Source organism: Lissotriton vulgaris, chromosome 5 (genome assembly GCF_964263255.1).
Source record: "Lissotriton vulgaris chromosome 5, aLisVul1.2, whole genome shotgun sequence".
NCBI lineage: Eukaryota > Metazoa > Chordata > Amphibia > Caudata > Salamandridae > Lissotriton > Lissotriton vulgaris.
Genome location: NC_141693.1, coordinates 738,361,804 through 738,384,941, shown reverse-complemented (window position 1 = coordinate 738,384,941; position 23,138 = coordinate 738,361,804).

Here is a 23,138-nt window from a genome sequence, read left to right as displayed (position 1 = left end):
GAGCTCGTCGCCGCGGCCCGCCCTCGCGAGGCTAATTCTTCGCCTGTGCTGGAGAATTAATGAGTGGGCGGGTGGGTGACGAGCTTAGCTCATCATGAGCACAGCTCCTCTGTGAGTCATGACGAGCTAAGCTCATCATGAGCACAGCTGGGCCACAGACCGCCCCCGTACAGTGGGGGAATTACCTCAGCTGCCAAGGTGTTAAAGAATAGGGAGAATGGGGCTATTGCACATGTTCCCTACTGTCTCCTCTACCACCCCCGATTTGATCAGGTCCGGTATAATCTGCATCAAAGCCTGTTCACGAACCTGGGATATTTTGTATTGGGGATTTTGAGGGAGTACAAGTTATCTTAAACCTTTATTGAAACTGGTGGTATCTATAACAACCCCACATCCGTATTCCCTGTGGCCCACAATGAAGACGGCACATCCTTAAATTCAACAGGAAGCGGTGCATATTTTGCTAAACACTGTTTTGCACTAACCCCATTAGGTCCGAAAGTCAGATAAACACCACTGGGGAACAATATCTCGTAGCACGTAACTTCAACAAATCCAATCCAATTAGATTTTCCCAACAATTTGACATCAACAAAAATGGGGAGGCCACACTAAAAGGACCGCAAGAGGTCAGGAAATGGGCACACGACAGGTACACATGAAAACCCTACAGAGATAATATTATGGCTAGACAGGGCTGCCCCGGGGACCACTGAATGAGAAACAGAGCTATTCATTGCACCTGTATCCACCAAACATTTCTGTGCCGAACCATGCAAATCTTCTGTGACATAAGGACCACTCTGACCTACAGGAATTTGGACTGGTCCCTCACCCTATCCCTTGCTGTCCTAGTTAAAGGACATCCCTGTAACTTCATCCATATCATAATTGTCATAATAGTACTGCCTTGTCCAGGGATCATCAAAATAATTCTGATCTGTGTGACCCCCTGAAGATGTATTAACTTGAGCCTCATCCCGACCAACCTATCCACTGCCCCTTTCATCTGGACCACGCTGTCTGGGTACTACAAGTGTGTGTAACAGTTCCGGACACTCACTTCACCAACGTCCCTCCTTTTTACAATATGTGCACTGATTTGGCCCCAATGGCGCACCACCTCTAACAGCACCCTGTGACCTTTGAGCTAGATCAGTGCCTCGACCCCTTCCAGACGCCCTTACAACCTGCTGTAGCAACACCCTTGTCTTCAAATTCGTACTCTTTTTCTCCACCTTATCCTTTTCCTCATTTTTTGATGCTCCTAATACTGAGCCATATTCAATATAACTGAAGGGGAGGAAGTTGTCCAAGTACTCGCAGAAGCTTGCAGACGGGCCGCAATTACAGCAAGCAAATTCATAACAATCCTATTAGCAAACAGACGAACACTGTCTTCGACTGACAAATCCTGCCCACTGAAATCCATGAACACCCCTTCAAAACAGGTAAAAAAATCCGACATACTCTCCTCTTTCTTCTGATGACATGCCATTAACTTGTCCCAATCCACCCGTCTAGGTGGGATAAGAGAATGCATATTGGTATTAATACGGTTTGGCAAAGCCAACATTTTAGCTTTGGGCTTTTCACCAGCCTTTCTCTCCTTGTCCAGTGCCCTAATCTCATTCCAAGTACCAGCCAGCTCAGCCGAATGATCCTGTGTATGCACTTTCCGCCAAACATCCTCTGGCACCAAAAGTCCAAACAACATCTCAATGTCTGCGAAAGTCATAATTGACGAGGAGGCAGACTCTGTTAATTCTTTACAGTACGCAGTAGGATTTTTCCTAGCATCCAGTAACTGACTCTGAAGAGCAAGCACCTCACTTCTCTTCCAATGGGGTATAGACCCATTGTTCCTGCAAATAAGCCTTCACCCTCTGCTGAACCACATCTCCATTCTGATTACGCTGTTCTGGGATCTCAGGGTAAAAATCAGGATGCACCTCTCTCAATGGAAATTGGTACACTGTAGTTGGAGTACGGTGATGTAATCTTTCTTGACAACCAAGTAGTGTCCCAACATTACCAAAAACTTCTCGAATATCATAAATAACTTAAGGAACTGTGCCTCCAATACACTGTTCCCACAAACCAATCAATGTAGCCGACATATGCTAAAAGGCATGTTGTTGTACAAATGGATCAAAATCTTTCATCACACTTCATATATATTCCACACTATAAATCAGATTCCAAACCCATTGTACTGCCTGAATCGCAACAATCTTCTTCTCCTCCTCACCCACATCACCCTGAATCAATGTTCTCCCCATTCGTTCCCGTGCCGTTGCCCAATTCCCTCCTTCCGACACCCGTATTGGTGTTCCAATACTACCAAACACCACATATGAAATTACTGGAGAAGAAACAAGAGATACAGACGCAGGTAACAGTGTCAGCAATGACTGTGTGATGGGTGTAAGAGAAGGAGGAGAAACATTAAGGTAAGCAGCAGACACTGCGGGGGTGCCTGCAGTTACCACACTCGCAGGTTGTGAAACTGGAGGGGAGACAAATAAGGCTGGAGTAAAAGCTGCTGAATCTGCAGAAAAACCAGAATGAAGCAGTGAGGCAACGGAGGACTGAGACGATGGAACAGCAGGATATATTCTCGGCGGGGCATAGGGAGGTGGGGGACGAGTGTCCAAAAGATTCTCCACAAAGGGATCCTCATCCTCTCGAACAACATAGGACTTATTACATTGCAATCAAAACTTCCTATCTGCACTCTCAATACATTTTTCAGTTTGCTCATTATCATATGCTACAGCTTTCTGAACCACTGTTTGCATTGCCTTCCTCCTGGATTCCTTCTTGGCATGGATACGCCTCTGCTCAGCTTCCGTCTGCCATACCTGCAAAGTATCAAACATCGACTGCCTGCTTCCTCCAGAAAATACTTTGTCCTGTAAATAATTAAATTTGTGTTCATCAAAGGTACCATCCAGTGGCCACTGAAGCTCAGTATTGTCCCTCTCGTATACTTGTGCCATAATGTATGAAACATAATAGGCCCAATACTGTGCTTCACATACATCTCAATACTTGGAGTGTCTTCCAGATGTGTGGGCTGCCTTTCCTCCAGCCGATGCTCAGCAGAACAACAGCGGCACCCCAAGCACAACACTTTACTCCGACAAGGCATTCTAACATCAGACACATTAACTCACCACCTAAATCAACACACACACACACACACAATAAGAACACACAAACAAAAGAGCTCGGCAAGTCAGTCCTCACACTGCACCAAGATAAGATAGGCTCTTGCCCTAGGCCTTTTCAAGATTAAGCCAAATTTAACAAGCGGCCTGGCAGAATGTTCAAAAATGCTCCGTATCACAAGGCTCCACAGCCCCACCAAGTTAATCAAGATGGCACGACACTAACCAAAAATCAAGATGAACTCACCTGATACACGCAGGTCAAACAAGATTATTCTCCACTGCCGACTCTTCAGACCAAACGGTCAGATACAAGGCTTTCGCCTTTTCAGGTCTCCAGCTGAGATGACCACAAGACGAGGAGCAGCCCGATCAGACAGTCAGGGCTGCCACGAGAACCAAGCTCTAACATATGGGGATCCGCGATCCGTCCATCGGACCAGACCCAACCCCGACCCCCTTGACCCGATTATGGGCAGGAAGGGTCACCTGGTGGAGTTCCTGTTCGGGTGCCAACTGAAGGAAGTTGCCCAACTAGGGTCACTCGCGACCTCCTCTTGCCTTCCAGTAATGAAGAGTCAATGACGTAGTAGAGAATACAAACATACTAGTTTATTCACAAAATACACTGCAGTGGAGTCCAGTTTAAACAGCCTCCTATGGTGGCTGACGAGGGACTAACTCTAACAAGCATTAAGTTACATTATGTAAGGCGCTGAGCCTACAAAGACCCGCCCATATGGAAAAGTACTGGTAGCTGTTGTACTACAATGAGGGCACAGAACATAAGTTTCAATTCCGCAGCCTGGTACAAGCTATCTACTATCCAAGGTCGTCTGGCCTATCCTCCTTTCTAGACAGGTGGGAAAAGCCACTATGTAGGCATGCTTTAATGAGCAAGTTTCAACATTGGAGAAACTAAACTTACCAAGAACCATTTCTCTTAAATGAGAAAGTAACAGTTTCCATTATAATGCCAAATGGCGTCTTCGAGAGCAAAATGGTGGCACAGATGTCAACCTAACTAACGCAACATCTGTATCTACTGATTGCGTCTTCACACAATATGCAAATATAATCTATTAGTTATATAAATGCTAACATAATATTGGGTAAAACACGAGTAAAAAGACAATGTTACATTTCAATTCTATCAGATTGACTTATCGTATACATTGTTAAATGAAGGCACAATGCTCAAGGGCTGCTTTATCTTTTTTTTTGGTCTCAGCACTGCAGAGAAATTCTCTTGAGCACCACTGCAACTGCTGGTCAATCAGTATATTCTGCAATTGGAAAAGTCCGGTGTTAGTTCATCTACCATTATCAGGACATGAATGTGTTCAAACTATTGCTATATGTCAGGATTTAGACGGTACCGCGCCTACCTAAAACTACAACTCCCATGAATTCCGGGCTAAAACTACAGGTCCCATGCTCCTTTGCGGTCCCAGGATATAGCGGGGCGGAACCATGGGGAAGTGCTCGTGATTCTGTTTGTTTCCGGAAGAAAGTTCGTTCCTGTTTTAGTCTGCTGCCTTTGGCGCCTTTCCTTTCGAGAACTCTGAGATGTCTGAGGCTCCCAGAAGGTAGTACTGTGTAATGCTTGAGCGCTAACGCGCATTTGCTTGGTCTTTGAGTTTGACCGGCTGATACTTCCTGCGTGTGTCATTTCTAATAACCTCGCGGCTGCGAGAGACTAACACGTTTAGTGTTAGAATACTTACTAAGTTGGATTGTTTCTGGTTACGATCGAACTCCGGATGGGGGTTGCATGATTGCTTTCCAGTGACGGGTTGCAGGGGGAAGGCCTCCGCAATGCCGGCACGAAGTATCATATAATTGGACAATAACTTACCCGATTGGATTACAAATGCTAAAGCGGATGATGGTAGTGAAGTTAACTACATAATGCAGTATTTAGTTCTTTCTTGATATTGGATATCCATTTGAAACTTTTGCTATTTTTGTTTTTAAGCAGAGGAGGTTTCTGCTTCTTCTGTGTTACATTTGCTTAATATTTTAAGACTCCGGATTGCAGTCATCAATATTCCTTTGAAGTGCTTGCCTTAAGAGTTAGATTACACTATAGGTGGGGGTATGTATCTAGAGTTTCATTAGTCTATAGAATTGTCCTGGTTTCTTTTCCATTTATTTCATTGTGTGCATCTTGTATTATACAGAGGCAGAAGGGACATAAGAAGTCACTGCTGTGTGAATTGGCGAACACGAGTTTTATGACAGGTGACTTAGAATGTGTACCATATAGCGAGAATTTAATGAGAGTAGCATTGTGAACATTGCTAATGCTGTGCATTTCTTTTACAGCTTCTTTTCCCCGCTGACCCCTCCTTCTATTCTTTTCTTTTGGGTTTTTTCCCCTTTTGGGGTTTTTCCCTCACCGTATCGCCTGAACACCCTGTGATATATAGTCAGGGTGTTTGGGAGGTCCGGAGGTGGAGCATTTCTTCTGCATGCGGATCCTGCGGAGTGCGATCCTGACACTATACAACAAAATACTGATTTTAAAAAAGGGCTAATAGTTCAGTACTACATAATCTATAATATTGTGAAAATCCACAGCTCTTTGGAAATTCAAATCTCAATTTCTGTTTTATACCTAGCTCACTTCTCTCCATTCCATACCCCATTTACTATCACTCTCCACAAACTTCTAACACCTATATCGAGACATATCTAAAAAATTCTTATTGCCAGGCAAGTGAGAGCATACCCTTCTTACTGCATTTCTTTTAGGGTTAATCAGCGGATAAGTTGAGAGAGCAAGGCTTAGGCCACAGTTAGTGGAAGCAACACAAATTTGGACTAAAAAATATAAATTCCTACCAGTGAGAATATTGTAGTCGACCACACTTTCATAAAAATGAATACGTTTTGAGGAGACAGACAAGCAGCTTTGATCGGTAGAGGTACCAGGGGCTAATTTTTAATATAATCAGTCACAAGTGCTGGCTCGGGGGTGGTCCCAGGAAATGCAAGCCTGCAAGGAAAGTGGTAACATACACGAGGGTCCCAAGGCTGTGGGTAGTTTGAAACAGCAGGGTGTGAGGGACTCTGTGGAATCTGTGGAGAGTAGTAATCTCGGACTTGTGGCACGGATAGGATCAGGCACAAGGGGTATTTCTAGATAAGCGCTAAGAAGTGCGGGGAAAGGGGGGCAGAAGCTCACTCTCAGCCTGGAGGGCGCTCCTAAATCAGAGGAAGCAAGGGAGGTGAAGGGAGGTAGACGTGCTGCAAAAAACGATAAAGTGCATAGTAAACTGGTGAGGGGGGATTCTCTAGAACGGAAGATAAAGGTGACTTCTTCTCTTAGGTCTTTTTTCAAAGTGTTACCAAAGACCCTGGTGTTGAAGGAAATATCTCCCATGAAGGTAGTAAGGCCAGTGACACCCCATAAGGATAAAGATTTACATCAAAGGCGAGAGAGTAAACTGGTTAAAGGTGGGGGTAGTTCTGGTGAGGCAGCAGAGTTAGACTTGGTTGATTGGTCCAAGCATTCAAGCCCTAACTGATTTCAGGTCCTTGCTTCAGATATGGGTGACGATGTAGCGATGGCCCAGGTTGAGGCTGAGGCTGAGTTAAGTATATCACATAGATGTGCAGGCTCTGAAGTAACTGCAGCCTCAGCAGAAGGAGGGTTGTTATCAGTTGTGGGGACCGTTCAGATGGAGCAGCAGAGTGAGACAGTGCAGGAGAGTAGTGATACTTTCATAATTACGATGCTTAAAAACCTTAATCTTGAAATGCATAAGAGATTTGAGACGTTGGAATCAAATCAGGAGACCATTAGAGCAGCTTGCGGCCTGTTAGAGAAAAAGATAGATGATTTGAGTAGCCGAACAATTGCATTAGAAGTTGAAGTCAGGGATCTCAGGGAGGAGGTGATAGTTAATCGGAAAGAGTTATAATCAGTTAAGATTAAGGAAAGGGAGCATGAGGAAAGGGTAGAAAGATTGGAGAATATGCAGAGAAGGAATAATCTGACATTTTTAAAGCTCCCGGAGGGCAAAGAGGGATCTGAGATCAGGAAGTATGTAGTCCATCTGCTGAAGACTGAGCTTCAACTGGAAGAGACAGAGAAGGAAATCTCTAGAGATATCCAGAGAATACATTGTGATCCCTTCAGATTGAATTCTAACCGTGCTAATCCCAGGAGAGTTCTGATAAACTTTATGACGTTTACTTTGAAAGAGAAGATCCTTGCGAGTGCTCTTAAAAAGAAAACGTAGGAGGTAGATGTTGCTAGGGTCGAGGTTAGGTCTGATTTATCAACTGTTATGGCTAACAGACAGTGGGAGCTTGGGAAACGGATGGAGTCACAAAGGACATTGGGGGCTTCAATACAATTGAAATTCCCAGCTCTGTTAAAAGTGATGTGGAATAACAAGATGCACTCTTTTCATTTTGTTGAAGACGTAGGTAAATTTTGGGAACAATGTCAATCTGGTAGTATTTGATTCATGTATTCTTACGTAAGCTTTTAAGTTGCTCGGGCTGACTGTTGGGGATTGTTACTTGTTTTTCTTCCTTAAAAGACAAAATGTTTTGTTGATTTCACAGCCCATCACAGGGCACTCATACGGCTTATTAGCGATGGGTAGTTGGAAAGGGTTTTCCAGGGTTGGGGGGTGGGATGTGGGTTTATTTGGGGTAGGGGAGGGTGTGGTAAGGGAAAAATTCAGGAAAATCCTCAGATGCATTTTTGCAGTTAATAGAGGGGAGGGTAAGAGAGCTTCTTTTTTCTTTGGCTGGGATGAGTGGGAGTAGCTCTAAAGAGTTGAAAAGCTTATCCTGGATTGTAAACGGTTTACCTGTCAAGAGAAGAAGGGATATGATAATGGAATATTTGAAAGATTCTCCGGCACAAATTGTTATACTGCAGGAGACTCACTTTACCGAGGACAAGAGTAAGAAGCTGTTTTTATCTAAACTGTGGTTGGCTCATGCAGTATATACATCACAGACAGCAGTGACTAAGGGAGTGGCAGTCCTAGTTAAACATGGCTTAAATAGTTCAGTGGAAGGAAAGGCGTCTGGTGTAGGAGGGAGGTGGCTGATTGTTAAGCTAAAGATTTCTAGTCAGCTGTTTATCGTGGTCGGGTATTGTGGCCCGAACTAGGATGATACAGTGATAGAGCGCGCAGGTCACCCGACTAACCAGATAAGCACACTTGGGCCCATAAAACATTTTCACTATACTTTAATCAGGTAACCTACACACTATTATCAGTAATTCAGTTCACTTCTGTTTGTTTCTGTGTACCTGACTTACCAATCCTCGAAACAGGTACCTATGATCACAATGGATCTGGGAGCTAGCTGTGGGAGTAAGTAGACAACACAATACCATATACCATTGAATAATGTTTGTACTCTTTTCAATGACCACAGACGCAAGAAGTTTTAAACACCTTTATCTAATCATCATCATTATCATATGCCATGAGCCACAGGTTTACACAGATCAAACTAGCATTAGAAATATCGTATAGCTATGAATGAGAGTAAGAATCATTTAGAAATCGAAAGTAAAGGGAGGGAAAAATAGGGAACATGCTATTTAGATCAACAGACTTTCATAACTTCACTAAAGGCGATTAAAGAAAGGGAACATACTAATCAAAGTAGACTTTCGAAATTCACTAACGGTTCAAGGAAATGAAACTTATGCAATTTGATTTATCCAGATGTGCTTATTCTCTATAGGGAGAGTAAGAATGGAACAAACTATATATGCAAAAAGATTTAGCATTTGACTAAAGAATAGGTAGAAAAGTGGAACATGCTAATAGACAAAATGCATGAAAAATCTCATTTATAGAAAAACAGAGAAAAGGACGTCTGCAATTATGCTTTATTCAGGACAAAAAAGGAAGGAAGGGTAGATAAACGAACACTCAAACAGAATTATTTTTACCTAGGATAGATTGAAGACTAACCCTGGCCACGGGTCAGTTGGGAAAGGCGGGAAAGGACCCTCAAGGACTTAGGTTGCCAGTAGACGAGCAGGTACAGCTCATGGACAGTCAGGACAGGATAACCCCAGGATTTGAATCAGGACCGGGTTCACCAAAGGGTACGACCAACACCCGCAGCTTTGGTTGGAACGCCTGCGCTACTTCCTCTCTGCAAGGAATCTGCCAATAACCCTGATTGGGTTCTCGAATCTCCCAGCAAAGTGCTTCGCCAGCACTTAAGGTTTCCCAAACCCCGACTGAGTCTGTGGAAAATACAGACAGAGTGCTCCGCAGCTCTCTGTATCAATCACCTATAGAGTTCGTTGGGTCAGTGACAGGTCAGCTATTCGGAAAAGTCGAATAATTTCTCTAGCTAATCCTAGTCTAGGTATACTGTTTTTGGGTCAGTGTACCACCAACCGATGTTGCAATTGAAAGGATCCCCAAATTCTGATTGGACAAAGGAGGAGGTTAAGTTATCAAACCACCTAAATTTTAGACTTTCTCAGGCTTAATATTCATTTTTGTGCCCACCCCTTAAATTCTAACTTCCCATGGCATATGTTTTACAGAGAACAATAGGGTACACAGCAGTGTATTACAAATGTTGCGAATTCCGGTACAAGTCAGCTTCGTCTTGCTGGGTAACAGGTCGATTCCCAGGAGCATCTTGGCTTCGGCTGCCAGATGGCTGGGTTCCACTGCTGCAGGGTTCATTTCCCTCATCACATGACAAGTACCATACGGGCTCTTCAAGATGGAGTAGCAAGCGCCTCCCAGGCCCAAAGAATACGATACATGAAAAGTAAGCGGAAACAATTTAGAAACACAGAAAAAAATGAATACACTGTATACCATGATTGGCTATACTACACCCCTTACTTTATAATAACTATAGCATTAGGATAAGTGCAGAACAAACAGCTTTGCGAAAGCGGCAATGCAAGCTCGGAGCATATGAGAAAACATAAGCAGCCATCTTTAAGTGCATTACGCATGAGCAACAAATTCCCCCCAGAACTGCGAGTGCGTCACATCATGTGGTTATGACCGACGCATGCGCAGTCGAAATTTCCGCAAAGCAGCGGCCATTTTAGAGGCAAGCATATTAGTGTTAGTAAACACATAGGCAAGCTTCACTGGGACACCCCGTATAGTGTAAAGTATGCAATATTAGTAAGACAAACAAATTGATTAAAAAGTTAAGGTTATTTGAGGTTCTTGAATACTAGCAAGTCGCTTAACATGCGAATACTTGCTCCATCAATCCCCTCTTTGATGTTATTTACTATCATCACTATTAATGGAACCAGATGCCAACTTTTCACATTTCACCCAATTAAATTTCTTCAAACTTTTTATTTAGCCTTTTTCCTACATCCTTATTAGGATGGAAATTCTTTGCTCTTTTGTAAATCTGATTATTCAGTTCTTCTAATTCGAGTTCATCAACATTCCGTTTCATTCCTCTCTTATTCTCAGCATACTTCTTTTTGTGTTTTCGACATTTATAGCATATTACTATAATTAGCACAGTTAAACTTATTCCTGCTATTGGCATCAGTATTTTACTCACAAGATTTTTACCTAGGTTAGAAAACCAATTACCTACAGAGGAGAGACCATGAGTTAGTCTCTTCCAGGCACTGTCAACCTCCAGTGGTTTGAGCTCTTTTTCCAAATTTGTTATGTTTCTCACATATTTCTTAATTTCAATACTTTTGTCAGGAATGTAAGTGCAACAATGTTGCGCTTTCAACATTCTACAGACTCCGCCCTCTTTTGCTAATAGAGTGTCAAGAACAAGTCTGTTCTGTAAAACCATAGATCTGATCGCAACCATTTCGGTATTGATCATCAGGAAACCAGCAGCAGTGTCAGTTGATAACCGATCCACTACTGTAGACAGTTTGCAAATTCTGTGTGTATTCAGAGTCACTCCCACTGCAGGTATCAATGCACTAAATATATCACCTAATATTTCTCCTACACTTTCTCTTTTACTACGCACTAATCCATTAGTATTTTCATTGCTTCCAGCGACTTCATTCACATGGTATATCTTTGGGAAGACAATTCCAAAATAACAGCTTCCATACCAGTGATCTGGTAAATTGAAATAAGCCTTGTTTCCACATATGTAATAAATTCCAGGAAACACAGGTTCTGACCCATTTTTGAAACCCCAACCTCCAATTACCTTATAATTGTGTTTGCATTCACTGGAACCAATGAATATGTTATCATAATAACTAGTCTTTTCTCTGTGAAGACAAAGTTTCCCTTTCCTTTCGAAATCCAGCAACAAAGCAGGATTAGCTCCACCATTTGAAGTGCTTCCCATGTTTTTTGCCCACTTAGGAGTTTTCTGTCTTTTCTCATTAGCTTTTCTTTGGAAACTTTCTCTTCTTTTCTCTGCCATATTTAGAAACATTTTCTCTTGTTCATGTAATGAACATGTTAAGTTATCTCTATGTGCTTCACCTAAATCTATTGTACCTATGGTTAGAAAATATTCTCCCTTATAACGTGTTACATCACTCTTAGTATGTACAGGATTCAGATTTCCATGTATAGGAAGTTCAGAAAATATCACGTCTGAGTTAGAGTAATAGTACTGTAACGGTCCTCTTTTATAGAACAAACTAGCTAAAATACTACAGGAAATTTCATAGGTTAGTGGTAAATGATGATAGGTCACACCCTCAGCTACTTAAGTAGGTAGCTTCATACAGACGTAACAGTCTTCTATTTCCATTGCTTCTACGTTGTGTTCTAACAAGTTTGCAAATACATTTAAGTGAGTTCTATTCTTGATTCTGTGATAGTGTAGTCCTTCCTAATCTGATTCATCTAAGTCCATTCCAGTTTGTCTAAGGCTAAGTGCTTTCTCTTGTGTCTCTACTGTTTGTGGTGTATCTTTCGTCTGCAGCTCTTCTGTGTCCTTTGTCACTGGTTTAGTAGGGTACAAATTAGTATCTTTACTCATCATGTAAGTAATAGTAATTGTTAGTCCTATCCATAATATCAGTACTAATGCTATGCTACACAAACATACTTTGCAGCATGTTTTACAACAATTGCGTCTAGGTCTTCCATTCACATTAGAATCAGACATTTTGGCTCAAAAGACGTTTTTCAACCCCTCTTTGTAACTTTGCACAGGTTGCGTTCACAGGGCAACGTTCAGGTTAGTTCTTCTTCTTCGGTAGTCTGGTCAGCAATCAATTCTTCATCACTTATATCAAGATTTTCAAATTCCTCCAACACCAGATAAGTCCATTCAGGATTCTGATATTTATTGTTCAGTCTCTTTATTCGGGCACTTCTTCTCTTAGGCTTTGCTCCAGACTGCTCAGCTTCACTGGAGTCTTGATTTTCTTGCTCAAGTTTTTCCTCTACAGTTTTTAGTCTTAGTCTCAGTCTTTTGACAAACCTTGGTTCTCTATTCTTTTTCTTGAATCTTTTAACTGGCACTGTTATTTGGCTTTCTTCTAATGTTTTTCGTTTTCGTTCAGTTGTGGCACATCTGTTTCAACGTCTTCTTCTTCCCTTTCTGTCTGACTAGTCCCAGGTCTTATTTCCGTCTCTTCTGCCTGGTTACTAAACTGGCCTTGTTCAGGTGTATGCTGATTTTGACTTTTGGTTGTTTCAACTTCTCTTTCCTGAACACATTCGTCTAGCTCTATCTGATCCTGTTCAAGCACTTCGAACTTTTGATCTTCTTCCACTTGAACTTCCGCCCTATTTTCTATCTGTCCCTTTTCAGTCTCAGGAGTTCTTGGAGGTGTGTCGATAACCTGTTCTGTCCCTATCTGACCTTCATCATCTGCTTTGACGTGGATTTTGATGATCTGATTATCTCCTTCTATGCCTGTCTCGTCCTCACTATCCCACTCTCTATCTAAGTAGGTTTGTCTTCTGGTTCTTATTGGATCGAGTGTCAGGTCGATTACTGGGACCCAATCATCTTGACTGGTGCTCGGTTGTTCTTCTTCAGCTACTTCAGGACCAACGTCTGGAGACCCCTCAGCTGCACAACCTTCAGCCTCAGTTTCTTCGTCTTCAGTCACCTTTTTCGTATGGTGGCATGGATCCACCGTGGCACACCCGCACACTTCACCGCAGTTGGGGTAACAAGAATCACTTGTCTTTTCTTTCCCTACTTCGGTGCAAGGCAACTCGACCGAGTGTGTTTCTTAATTAGAACCCAATCACCAGGGTTCAAATCATGGGCTGGAGTTGCTGGAGTTGCTGGCCTGGCGACGGCATCTTCCCCAATCTGGTGAGAGATAGAACGCACTTGGTCACCCAGTTGCTTGCAGTACTCTAGCACCAAATCATCAGAAATGTTTATCAGTTTGTGTCCTGGTACCCATGCTTGCCGCATTACTCTTCCCATCAGAATTTCATGGGGGCTCAGGCCTGTCTTCCGATCTGGAATACTTCTGAGTCCCATCAAGACAAGTAAAAAGTGTCTATCCATTGTATTCCAGTAGATTCACACATTTTTCCCAATCTTGACTTGATAGTGCCATTCAGTTGTTCTACCACTCCAGAAGCCTCTGGGCGATATGCACAGTGTAGTTTTTGTGTAATTTTGAATGCTTCAGAGATTTGGCCTATTACTTCATTCTGAAAATGCCCACCTCTGTCTGATTAAATTGTGACCTGGAAAACCGTACCTAGGTATTAGTTCCCTCAGTAATAATTTGGCTACAGTGATGCTATCGTTTTTCTTGCAGGATAAGCTTTTACCCATTTTGAAAATAGGCAAACAATGACAAGGACGTACTTCATTCCTCGACAGGGGGGTTAACTGAATAAAGTCAATTTGTAATCTGATAAAAGCACCTTCTGCTTTCCCAATTTTACGTGGTAAAACTACTGTTTTCTTTCCAGGATTGAATTGTTGACATGTCAAACACCTCTGGCAAAGTGCCTCTGCTATGTTTCTGAACTTCGAATTGAACCATGTCTGTCTAAAGACACGGACCATTGCATCTCTTCCTACATGTGCATCTCCATGTATTAATCTAGCCATAGGACCAAGCAAGCTGTCTGGCAACACAGGCATATCATCACTGGAAACAATGACACCATCCTCATTCCTTCTCTGAGAACCAAATTGTCTCCACCTTTTCTTTTCCTTTGGTCCTGCTGCATTCTGCAACTCTTTCAGTTCTTCCCATGTTTGTACATCTTCAAACACCATAAGTTGGCAGCTGTTTCTGCCCCCCAATTTGATATTGACCGACATTTTATGTTTTGCACAATGTTGGGCCAGTTGGTCAGCATATCGATTACCTGCTGTCACATTGTCATCGCCAGATTTGTGAGCAGCACACTTGACCACTGTCAATTCTTTAGGTAACTGGATTGCCTGCACTAGTTCTTGTACAACTTTTCTGTTTCTGATGGGAGTACCTGAAGAAGTCAGGAACTCTCTTTGCAGTAAGCATGGGTGAAATTTGCGAATTCGCATTCGCGAATTCGTGGATTTCCCCGCGAAATCGCAAAAAAATCCGTGAAATCGCGGATTTTTTTGCGATTTGTCCTTGAGTACTTTCTACTGGCTAATCCAGTAAGTGCTCCCTCATTAGGTAAATGTATAGTGCTTTTACTACACTGCAGCTGCTTAAAGGGCCAGAAGATGTGTCTCCAGTGACCATGTGTGCCTGTAACACAGGCACAGGCACATATGGTCACTGGAGACACATCTTCTGGCCCTTTATGCAGCTACAGTGCAGTAAAAGTACTATGGGGCAGATTTACAAGATGCTTGCGCCTCTTTTGCGCCGCAGTTGCGTCACTTTTGTGACGCAGCGGCAGCACGAAAGATGCGCCATGGTGCTAGGTATTAACAACGTGACGCATGTGAGAGATGGGTCACGTTGTAAAGCCCTGCGCCATCAGGAGGCGTTCCGGCACAGGGGAGGGCGTTCCTGCACAGGAATGCCTCCTAAAAGTGGCTGAGCGAAATCCACAAGATTTCACTTAGTCACTTTTAGGCCAATGCTGCGTCAAAACCCTGCGCCTGCTTGAAGCAGGCGCAAGGCTTGACGCAGCATTGGGGAGATAGGGCCCCCAGAGCATTGCTGGAGCTGTGTCGCACTTGCGACGTAGCTCCAGCAATGCGCTGCTTTTATGGCACAGATGCGTGACGCATCTGTGCCGTTTTTGCCACATGGTGTGCCGCATTGTACCTTCTGTACCTACAATAACTGACTGGGGATGCATCAGTTATTGTAAATCTGCCCCTATACATTTAGCCAACAAGGGAGCACTTACTGATTAGACAGTAGAAAGTACTCCAGTTGAGTAGAGGTATTGCACAAAAAGGTGGCATCTTCGTGGACAAACACGCAGGGCGGGATTCATTCTGCCCCCTGTTAGACTCGTTTTTGTGCCCTTCTGCCCTCTGTCGGACTAGTTTTTCCCTTGCTTTTGTGCCCTTCTGCCCTCTGTTAGACTCGTTTTTCCCTTGTTTTTCTGCCCTTCTGCCCCCTGTTAGACTCGTTTTTTGTGCCCTTCTGCCCTCTGTTATTCCCTTGTTTGTGCCCTTCTGCCCTCTGTTAGACTCATTTTTTGTGCCCTTCTGCCCTCTGTTAGACTTGTTTTTCCCTTGTTTTTCTGCCCTTCTGTCCTCTGTTAGACTGTTTTTTGTGCCCTTCTGCCTTCTGTTAGACTCGTTTTTCCCTTGTTTTTCTGCCCTTCTGCCCTTTGTTAGACTGCTTTTTGTGCCTTTCTGCCCTCTGCATCACCACATCATCACTCAGCGCTACCCCAGCATCACTCAGCACCACCACATTATCACTCAGCACCACCACATTATTACTCAGCACCACCACAGCACCACTCAGCACCACCACAGCATCACTCAGCACCACAACAGCACCACTCAGCACCACCACAGCACCACTCAGTGCCACCACAGCATCACTCAGCGCCACCACAGCATCACTCAGCGCCACCACATTATCACTCAGCACCACCACAGCACCACTCAGCACAACCACAGCATCACTCAGCACTACCACGTTATCACTCAGCACCACCACAGCACCACACTGATAGCCAGTATGGTTATGGGTTTGTGCATGACTTCGGCCAATTGTGTAACTCCAAGAAGATCTTAAAACTGCTAAAAAGCACCAGAAATGGTCTCCCTGTCAAAGTGGGACCTTGCCCAACAGGAAGGATGTGTGAGACCAACATGAACAAGTTACACACTGTGGCATCTAAGCTGCCTAAGTATCCCACAGTCTCAGCTGACTGCACAGCGCACAGACTGTCAAGGATGAGAAGGAAGAAGAGAAACAACAGGAGCAGGAAGAGGAGAGAGAGAAGGAGGGAGGCAATGGGAGTAGGGAGAGTGGTGAGAGGGAAGGAGGTAGAGAAAAGGAGGAGAGGTGTGAGAGAGGGAAAGAGACCAAAAAAAGAAGGGGCGTAGGTGAGATTGGAGGAAAGAGAAGGACAAAAGCAGAAATGGAAGGGTAAAAGAGAGGGAGTAACAAAGAGAGGGTGTGGCAGGTAAGTAGGAATAGAGGAACATGAGGATTTGTGATAGGGAGAAAGAAAATGAGGAGGAACGGGTTTTCAGGAAGACAAAAGAACTGAGACAGAAAAGAGGTTAGAAAGATAGAATAGGGTGGCGAGAGGAAGACAAACAATACGAAGTAAAAAATGTGGAACAAGAAGGATGAAATGGGAGGTACTAAATCAAAGTGATCAAAGTGACTGGGAGTAAAGACGAAATGCAGGAGAGAGACCAAGAAGAAGATCAAAGGTGGGAAGGATCAAGAGAAGGAGATGAAGGAAGAAGGAAAACGAGAAAAGGGGAAAGTGAGAGTGAAGGTTGTAGGATGGGGTGTATAATGAGAAGAGGAGGGTGGAAATTGAAACTGAAGAGGAAGGAGATAACGAGACACAGGAGGGAAAGGTTGGAGAGAGAGAAGGCATCAAGAGTTTCCTGGCTTGTAACTACAACAGAAGGATGAACACTGTCTTAGTACACTTGCGGTCAGCAGCTTAGGGGCTTGGTTTAGAGGTAGGCAGCAATCAAGTATTCACAAATTCCTGGGGAAGTGCTAAGTATACAAGACAATCCACTGGTGATATTTTTTTCACCGTAGGTTGTCAAGTTTTTCCTCAGACTGCCCCTGTAGCCAGGTATGATGTCAAGCCCAGCTGCTCTCAGCTACCTTGTGCTCTGGCCCTGTTGGTGACAACTCTTAGCATAATGAAAGGCAATCGGGAAGGCTCCCAGTTTAATCCAAAGTACACTCTGTATGTGGTTCACTAGGCACAAGTTGTTGTACCTGGAAGCTCTGAAATGCCAGTGGTATGGGTCATCTTTGTCTAACAGTTTCAGGGTATCAGCCCTGCCAAGTGATGTGCGGTACTTGGCAGGACTGCAACCAACTGGTGCACCAGGTTTCACTGCGCCCGAGACAACAGATTGCCAAGATCCCACTAACTCGCACCAGTACAGCAGGGCTACACCTTAGGTTGTAGAGGGATTACAACATGTATTTATTCTTTTGCAGAGTTTTATATAGCGCGAACTTGACCCGAACCGAATAGGGTATCAGACCGCTTTACATAGCACCAGTTGCGTTACATGAGGACATACATTCATTTTTGTTAGGCACGGGGGAGATAAAGGGGCAGATGTATCACGTCGTTTGCATGTCGCAAGCTTTTGCGGCAAAAAAAAGTGCAACTTGCATGTATGAAACAAATCGCATTGCATTTTTAGAATTCGCAATTTTAGCGAATTCTTAGTGTGCGAGAATACTTTTTCTCAGAATATTTTGCGATTCCTTATTTTGCATGTTCCTAATTTTGCGTTTTTCACAAATAACAAATCACAAGTTAAGAAATCGCATGAATATGTAAGAAAAAAGCGCAAATAGCGATTTTCCCAAAATCGCTAAATAAGAAATCGCAATTAACACAAAATAGAAGCAGGTGGTAACAGAAAAAATATATAAAAAGGCTCCCAGAATGTATTTTTTTAAATTCCAAAATGGCGGGACTGTACCTGATTGCCAGGAGGCTGCGCATTCAAGCTCTTGCCCAGAGAAGACAAAGACAGGAGAGAATCTTCAGAATACGCATTACGCTGTTCCAGCAGACTCCGGAGGCGATCTATGACAAATACAGACTACATCCACACACCATTTTGGACCTGATTAATGAATTGGAACTTTTTGGAGCATCCTACAGGCAGGACACAATCAATTCCAACACATGTGGAGGTATTGTGCTCACTGCACCTTTTGGCTTCAGGCTCTTTGCAAAGTGTAATTGCAGAGGTTGGTGGAGTGTCACAGAGTGCCCTCTCACGCTTTTTTCATGTGTTCCTGGATGCAATGCTAAGGAGACTTCAACATCATATATATTTCTCTAATACACAACAAGCCATACAGGAAACAAAGTTGGATTTCTATCAAATAGCACGATTTCCACATGTGATTGGATGCATTGACGGAACCCATATTGCTATCACTCCACCTGCAGCCATAGAATATGTATTTCGGAATAGAAAAAGATACCACTCGCTCAACATCCAGATCATATGCAATGCCAAAAACATCATCAATGATATTGTAGCAAAGTTTCCAGGAAGTACACATGACTCCTTTATCTTCAGACATAGCGCAATTCATAGACGTCTTAGTGCTGGTCAGTTTGGAGACGGATACCTGCTAGGTGAGTAACACTCATGAAAACATCCATCCATCCATCCATTTATTTCCAATGGAACATACAGTTACTATTTTCTCTCTTACATGCAGGTGATAGTGCCTATGCAGTGCGTGATTTCATCCTACCACCATACTTAAATCCTGCAAATGCAAGTGAAAGACGGTACAACAGGGCACACCGGTCCACACGTGGGGTAATTGAACGTACTTTTGGAATATTAAAAAGCTGTTTCAGATGCATCCACAAAAGTGGAGGAGCTTTGCAATACAATCCTGAAACATGTTGTAAAATTGTTACAACATGTGCAATGCTGCATAACATGGCAATTCGCAAAGGCACAGACATTGAAGTGAGTGACTCTGACTCATCTAATGATGATGACATCCCTCCATCAAGAATGGCAGTAGGAGGAGTTGGAGCAATGGCTGGCCGTCAAAGAAGGACAGAGATTACACGAAATTATTTTTAGGTAAGAAAAAACAAACTACAGACTCAGGTTTGTAATTGTTGTTTTAATTCACAACAGACAAACTACAGTGCATTGTGTGTAAAACATAACTTTCTAATGTTGTAAAATAAAATATCCATACGTGTAACACAAAGACTGCTTTCACAATACATTTATGCTGAATAGGTTACTATTCCAAAAGTTATGTTTTGCACTGGCGGCTTGAAGCATGTTGCTCCTGTGAATGCATGGCTTCTTGTTCAGGTCCTGAACTAGCACGCCTTCCACTTCTGCGTTGGCTCAATTGGTTTGTTGGGGTAGGGTTTCTACTGCTCCTACTGGAGTTGTCCTCACTTCCTGCAGAGCCTAGGAGAGTGCTTGCATCAGAGTTGGAGGTTTGCATAGTTTCCAACACAGAGGTCATTTTGTCCACACTTTTCGCCATTTCACGTGTGCAGTCACTCAATTCCCGCTGCATGTTAATGCTGCGCCTGGTGAAATTGCTTGTGACTGAACAAAGCCTGTTGATTGCCTTAGTGTAAGTATGCATCCTGACATTTGCTGCCTGTGCAGCCCTGTTACGTGCATTTTCTGTTTGTACAAGGGTCAGGCAGAGTTTCTCAATTGATGCAGCCATGCTTTCTTGATTTTTGTTGGATTTCAAAAGCTGCCTATTTATTGACCTGAGTGCCTTGTGTTGCAGGCGCTGTACATCAAGCATATCCTGCTCAAGGCCAGCAAAAACAGTGCCTCCTTCACTTGGTCCTCTGTTGCTCCTACATGTCTCCAGACGGAATGACCGTGCCCTCCTTGGTGTTTGTGGTTGCTCTTGTGAGTCCTGAGGGGACACTGAGACAGTCTCATTGGGAACTGAACCTCCATCTGAATTTCCTTCTTCTTCCATTGCTGGCAGAGGTGCAATATGTCTGCGCTTCCTGTGCATGTTTCTATTTTGAACAGAGGCAAAAGTGACTACTTGTTCTGTGTCAGATGTGACATGTGGAGGAGAATTTTTCAAATCAATTTCTGCCCTGGAGTCTCTTGTATGTTCTGTGGATGTAGAGTGTGAAAAATTCATTTGTGTTTCTTCAAAATAAATTGATTTAATTGCAGACAAAAACTTGCATTACACTGCTTTAGAATCCCAAATTACTACTTGCATAAAAGTCATGTGTTACTATGATGATAAGTGTGACAATCGTTATTGCGCTTGTAATGGAAGCCAATGCAAAATTTAGAAGAAAAAAATATATAATTAGGCCCTTCTTTTAATTAAGACGTTCACTACTAACGTGTTAATTGTAGCAGTGCATAGCTATAGTCTTACCTTCTAACTTTTACTGGGCGTGACAACATCGCACACACACACACAACCCCACACCCACACACACACACCCACAACCCCACACACACAAACCCACACACACACACACACACCCCACACCCCCCCACCACGCACTCGGCCTCACTACCTGCTCCCCGTCTTACTTTCGTTATCGCTCACACCCCATATGCTCGTTCCCTCCCACCCTTCCGACTTCAAAGAAACGCCGCTCCTCTGCTCCCCTGTCCCTGCCACGCAATGCAAAGAGCACAACACTAGAATTCTTGAACATGGGGGCTGTACCCTCATCTCCGTCCTGCCCATGTTGTGCATTCTTACATTTCACGTGCTTTACTTAATTTTGCCATGCTTTACACCAATCCGCTCGGACATGCTGCAATGCTGAGATCATTATCTCCGCTGTAAGTGGGGGTCAGGATGCACACCTTTTTTACTTCTTATTATTCATGCTTGTCTTTTTGTTCTCCAAAGTGCGTGCAGATTGAGTTTATTGCCATGCCCACGTGGCAACAGGGTTATGAACTTCACTGTAGTGGGGTGTCATCACGCCCCCAACAATCGCACTGCCAAGTGTGCCAATGGCCTTCATGTTTCCTTATTTCATTTTTTCATGTTCATCCATTTACTCCATGTCTATTTCACATTTGTCATCCTTCTTTATCAGTTTTAATGCGAGCCTGCGCGCTGAGTGTACTTGCTGTTTGCGAGTTTTTACTGTTCACCCCATGTCTATCCGGACTTTGTGAATGAACAGGACCAAGGCAATAATTCATGTCAAGCAGCGTTTTATTTAAAAAATACCCAATGCATTTCGGGCTCAACGCCCTTCTTCGGGGGTCACCGTAAACAAATGACAAATACCACAGTCAAAAGTAATATTATCCACTTTAAAAACATTATTTAATGCTAATCCAATTAATAAACATGTTACCCAGTGTGTATTCAATACCCTCATGTATAGCGCTATCCACTGAATGCTAAACGATTTAAATGATATGCTTTTCGTTACTCCAGATCCTAATCTTTGTTTCATTGCCGCTTTCCTAAAAGTTGAAACCCCCTCGTTCTCCTCCCCTAATGAGAACCACTCACCAATCCATCGGCTTCTGCCTGTGCCTCGACTCTATGACACACATATTCCCCTTCCCGATCTATTTCCCTTCGCGCTCATTTAATCTGACGGTTGACCGTATGCAAGCTAACGTGCCCCGTCTCTCACTTTAGCAGCGACCTCACAGCCATCATTATTACTATGTTAACTCTCCGTTCACTCCCCTCCATCTTAGATGTTTTTGCTACCGGAGATAAGCTTACGATATGCACGCTTAACACATACCTGCTGCCTGTTATTAAAAACCGTCCGTCCTTACTCCATTTGACTTCCCATGTGTGTCCTCCCAGAATCCCTCTCTTATTTTAAACCTGGTTACAACTACCCAATGACGTTGCAAAATCACCCTCCCTCACAGCTGCAATGGTGGAATAATCTTCGTGAGTTACTACAACTCCCATGATGCTGTTCGAAATGCATTTAACAGACATAGACGTTTTAACAAAAATGTTCAAACTAATCAGCAATATAAGTGTGTCACTTGGGTTTAAAACGTTGATTTAACACTTAGTACATGTTGATATTAGATATAAACATTGAATGTCATTTGCAACTGAAATTAATCCTTCGGCGTTTTTCAACACTGTCTCTGATGAACCACATCGATGTTTAAGGCGTGCAGACTCGTGTTTTTGAGGATAAGTCCTATTTGTCATCTTAATCCTTGGGTGCTATCCTTGTTTGTAGGGCAAAAGTTAAACTGCGCTGTAAGTGGGGGTCAGGATGCACACCTTTTTTACTTCTTATTATTCATGCTTGTCTTTTTGTTCTCCAAAGTGCGTGCAGATTGAGTTTATTGCCATGCCCACGTGGCAACAGGGTTATGAACTTCACTGTAGTGGGGCGTCATCACGCCCCCAACAATCGCACTGCCAAGTGTGCCAATGGCCTTCATGTTTCCTTATTTCATTTTTTCATGTTCATCCATTTACTCCATGTCTATTTCACATTTGTCATCCTTCTTTATCAGTTTTAATGCGAGCCTGCGCGCTGAGTGTACTTGCTGTTTGCGAGTTTTTACTGTTCACCCCATGTCTATCCGGACTTTGTGAATGAACAGGACCAAGGCAATAATTCATGTCAAGCAGCGTTTTATTTAAAAAATACCCAATGCATTTCGGGCTCAACGCCCTTCTTCGGGGGTCACTGTAAACAAATGACAAATACCACAGTCAAAAGTAATATTATCCACTTTAAAAACATTATTTAATGCTAATCCAATTAATAAACATGTTACCCAGTGTGTATTCAATACCCTCGTGTATAGCGCTATCCACTGAATGCTAAACGATTTAAATGATATGCTTTTCGTTACTCCAGATCCTAATCTTTGTTTCATTGCCGCTTTCCTAAATTTGGTGAGTGG